Here is a 4,827-nt window from a genome sequence, read left to right on the forward strand (position 1 = left end):
AACTCTCCTTATGTTTCTCTAAATTCATGATATTCATTTCATATGACAGAAAAATATTGCATTACATCCACATGTCATTTATGTATTAACCCCAATTACCAGATACCATGTTGTTTCCAGTTCTTTGCTATAACAAAAATGTCATTATTTAAAAAATGTAAAATTTGTATGGGTCCTTCCATTCTGTTTTTGATCTCTTTGGAAGCATGCACCTAATAGTGTTATCACTGGGTCAAAGGGTATGGACAGACTAGTGACATTCTGGATATAGTTCCAAATCATTTCTCAGAAGTGTTTGATCAATTTACAATTCCACTATCAGTGTACTGGAGTCCCTTTGAAAATTTCTATGTCCTCTTTTATTATATTTGCCAGGATTGATGGATGAAATGTCAAACTAATGAAATTTTTAAAGTGTTATTTCTATAACTTGTGATTTGAAAATTTTGATATGATTATTAATGTCATATATTTCAAACTTATAAAAGAAATAATTCCCTGTTTATTGAGAATTTCAATGAAAACTAGAAAGCAATTCTGCAGAAATTAAGTTTGGCATGATCTTACCATAATATATTAAACACCTGCGAATCAAAGGTCTTACCGTTAAAAACAATGAGAGTAGAAGTATATCAGATATTGTAATGGAAAGAAAAGTAGGACTTTCTGTTTTGCCTTTTTTTTTCTTTTGCAGTTCTAGTTCTTCTCAGCCCTAAGGTAATGAAGTGCCTTTGATTGAGACTTGCTTTCATTTGAATCGAGTCTTTGATTAATCAAGAGACTTTGATGACCTGTTTAAGTGACAAGAAAGCCTAAGTCACATGAGATCTAGTCACATGGTTTGATGCCCTCTGTGGGCTGACCCTGAAGAAATGCATATATACTCTGCAGTTAGCATTTTGCGTTGGGACTCACTCATTGGAAGAGTGCTGGTATAGAGACTCTGGCTAGCAGTTAAGGAGCCACCTAGCTTTGAAAACCCAGGTGTTGGTGCTTCTGTGTTGGGTAACTATGTGTGTATGGTGTTCCTGAGACAGCTAGAAGCCTGTCTGTTGATTTGCGTTATTTGTTCTGTTTACATTTTCTCTTCTTGTAATTTCTATTTGTGTTTTCCCTAAAGGGTGACCTTTTCCCCTGGACTAAGTGTATATGTATATATGTACATTTAATTAAAGTGAGACTGTAAACCCCTTAAAGTTGCTTTCCTTAGAAAAGCAGATGAAAGAAACTGTACCCTCCTGTGTGTTGGTGTTATGGACTTACATAGCCACAGTAGCTGCAAGTAACATTGTTGTTACAGATACTGTTGCCAGAAATGGCTAATGGGTGAATCTTTTTTGTTGTTGTTGTTGTTCTCACATTATTTCTTTAATTTCTTTAATATTTTTAGTTTTCAGCATTGATTTTCACAGAAATTTGAATTGCAAATTTTCTCCCCCTTTCCATCCTCCCCCCCACTCCAAGATGGCATATATTCTGGTTGCTCCATTCCCCGGTCACCCCCCATCCCCTTTTCCCTTACCTTCTTTTAGGGCAAGATAAATTTCTTTTTTTTTTTTCCCATAATCCAAGTTTTTTTTTTTTTATTGTTTTTTTTTTAGCAGTCATTTATGCCATGAATTCGTAGGGGATTGCTTCCAACAGTTCAGGTTCCTTGCCATTGGTTCTCACAAAGTGTGCTTCTCTGGGTGGAGCAGGCTGGCGTTTCAGTTGAACCCAAGTGCCTTTTTCTTTGGCTTCCTTCTTCTTCTGATCATTTTCCTTTACACGCTTCAGGAAGCTATCTCTGCTCTTAGAATGCTTAATATGCTCAATACGCACATTAATTCTCTTGGCTAGAATCTTGCCCTTAACCTGTTTGTTTACAACAATGCCTACAGCATGCTAAGTAACATTATAGACTCATCCAGTCTTGCCGTGGTAACATTTGTGGGGCATTCCTTGCTGAACCGTGCCCATGCCCTTGATATCTACAATATCACCTTTCTTGTATATTCGCATATACGTAGCCAAAGGGACAACACCATGTTTTCGAAAGGGCCTAGAAAACATGTAATGTGTCCCTCTCCTTTTTCCTTTTGTGTTCGTCATTTTGGCAACTCACTAGAATATGGCGGAGCCGGCGGAAAGCGCGAGATAAATTTCTATGCCCCATTGCCTGTATATGTTATTTCCTAGTTGCATTCAAAAACTTTTTTTGAAGCATCTGTTTTTAAAACTTTTGAGTTCCAAATTCTCTCCCCTCTTCCCTCCCCACCCATTCTCCCTAAGAAGGCAAGCAATTAACATGGGCCACATGCGTATCATTATGTAAAACCCTTCCAACAATACTCACGTTGTGAAAGCAAACTATATTTTGCTCCTTCTTATCCTATTCCCTTTATTCCGTTTCCTTTCTTGACCCTGTCCCTTTTTGAAAGTGTTTGGTTTTGATTGCCTCTTCCCCCATCTGCCCTCGTTTTTATTGTCCCCCGTTTTTTATCTCCTTCCTCCTACTTTCCTATGGGTAAGAAACCCAATTGTGTGTATATGTTATTGCCTCCTCAGGTCAAATTCAATGAGAGCAAGATTAACTGATTCCCCCTCACCTGCCCCATCTTCCCTTCCTACAGAATGGCTATTTCTTGCTACTTTTATGCAAGATAATTTATGCCATTCTATCTCTCCTTTTCTCCCTCTCTCAATATATTCTTCTCTCATCCCTTAATTTGATTTTATTTTTTTAGATATCATCCCTTCATATTCAAATTCACCCTGTGCCCTCTGTCTAAATATATATGGGCATGTGTGTGTGTGTGTTTGTGTGTGTGTATGGTCCCTTCAGCTACCCTAATACTGAGGTCTCATGAATTATACACAACATTTTTCCGTGTAGGAATGTAAACAAAACAGTTCAGCTTTAGTAGTTCCCTTGTGATTTCTCTTTCTTTTGTTTGAAAGTCAAATGTTCTCTTCAGCTCTGGTCTTTTCACTGAGAAAGCTTGAAAGTCCTCTATTTTACTGAAAGTCCATATTTTGCCTTGGAGCGTGATACTCAGTTTTGCTGGGTAGGTGATTCTTGGTTTTAATCCTAGCTCCACTGACCTCTGGAATATCATATTCGAAGCCCTTCGATACCTTAATGTTGAAGCTGCTAGATCTTGTGTTATCCTGCTTGTGTTTCCACAATACTCAAATTGTTTCTTTCTGGTTGCTTGCAGTATTTACTCCTTGATGTGGGAACTCTGGAATTCAGTGACAATATTCCTAGGAGTTTTCTTTTTGGGATCTTTGTCAGGAGATGATTGGTGGATTCTTTCAATTTTTATTTTACCCTCTGGCTCTAGAATACCAGGGTGGTTCTCCCTGATAATTTCTTGAAACATGATATATAGACTCTTTCTTCAATCATGGCTTTCAGGTAGTCCAATAATTTTAAAATTATCTCTCCTGGATCTATTTTCCAGGTCAGTGGTTTTTCCAATGAGATATTTCACATTGTATTCCATTTGTTCATTCCTTTGGTTCTGTTTTATAATATCTTGATTTCTCATAATGTCACTAGCTTCCATTTGCTCCAATCTAATTTTTAAAGTAGTATTTTCTTCAGTGGTTTTTTGGACCTCCTTTTCCATTTGTCTAATTCTGCCTTTCAAGGCATTCTTCTCCTCATTGGCTTTTTGGAGTTCTTTTGCCATTTGAGTTAGTCTATTTTCTTAAGGTGTTATTTTCTTCAGTATTTTTGGGTCTCCTTTAACCAGTCATTGAGTTGTTTTTCATGGTTTTCTTGCATCACTCTCATTTCTCTTCCCAATTTTTCCTCTACTTCTCTAACTCACTTTTCCAAATCCTTTTTGAGCTCTTCCATGGCCTGAGACCAGTTCATGTTCTGAGTCTAAATCTGAGTCTGTTTTTGCTGCCTGGCCATGTTCCCAGTCAACTTACTTGACCCTTGAGTTTTTCATCTGGGTATGATTGATTGTAGAGTATAGAGAACTTTGTCACAAGCTTGAGGGGCTGTGCTGTTGTTTTCAGAGCTATTTCTACACATCAAGCTGTGCCACACCAGCACTACTCCTCCCCCAATAACTGCCAACCCAGACCAGACTCAGATTTGAGCTGGCTCTGCACTCCCACTCAGATCTCCCACTTAATTCCTCCCACAAGGTGGCACTGGGGCTGGAAGCAACTGCAGTTGTAGCTCTGTAAGCAGCCTCAGAGGTGCATCACCTTCACTGCCCCCATAAATGTTGGCCGAACCACAAACTCCTTTCACTGTGTCCCAGCAGCTTTTCTCACTACCCTTCTCTGTTGTCTTTGTTGTTTGGGTGTTGAGAAGTCTGGTAACTGCAACAACTTACTGATTCAGGATGCTAGGGCCTGTTCCACCTGGCTCCCAGTCTGGTTGGTCACATTGTGACTCATGCTGGTATGTGCTCCGCTCTGCTCCCAGTTCTGTGTGATAGACCTTACACAGCAACCATCCAGGCTGTCCTGGGCTGAAGCCCTGCTTCCCTCTGCTTTTTCATGGGTTCCGCGGTTCTAGAATTTATTCAGAGCCATTTTTATAGGTGTTTGGGGGGATCTAGTGGGGGAGCTCATGCAAGTCCCTGTTTTCCAGCTGCCATCTTGGCTGTGCCCCCACATCTTGTGTCTAATGGGTGAATTCTTAACCAATCAGAAAGAAAGATGATTTCCAAACAAGAACACAGATAATTTTAATTACAGGAAACAGAAGGTTTCCTTCCAACCAAAGTGAATGCAACTAAGATGAGAAAAGTGACTGATGTGGAAAAATCTTGGTATAAAATATCATAAGTAAGGACTTTAAAATATATATGTATGTAC

General features: G+C 39.0%; 1 pseudogene; it reads right to left on the reverse strand.

The window, feature by feature from the left end:
• Window positions 1-1,582: 1,582 nt before the first annotated feature.
• LOC118854143 lies at window positions 1,583-2,111 on the reverse strand (annotated as a pseudogene).
• Window positions 2,112-4,827: the final 2,716 nt, after the last annotated feature.

The sequence above is a fragment of the Trichosurus vulpecula genome, chromosome 6, assembly GCF_011100635.1.
Source record: "Trichosurus vulpecula isolate mTriVul1 chromosome 6, mTriVul1.pri, whole genome shotgun sequence".
Classification (NCBI taxonomy): domain Eukaryota; kingdom Metazoa; phylum Chordata; class Mammalia; order Diprotodontia; family Phalangeridae; genus Trichosurus; species Trichosurus vulpecula.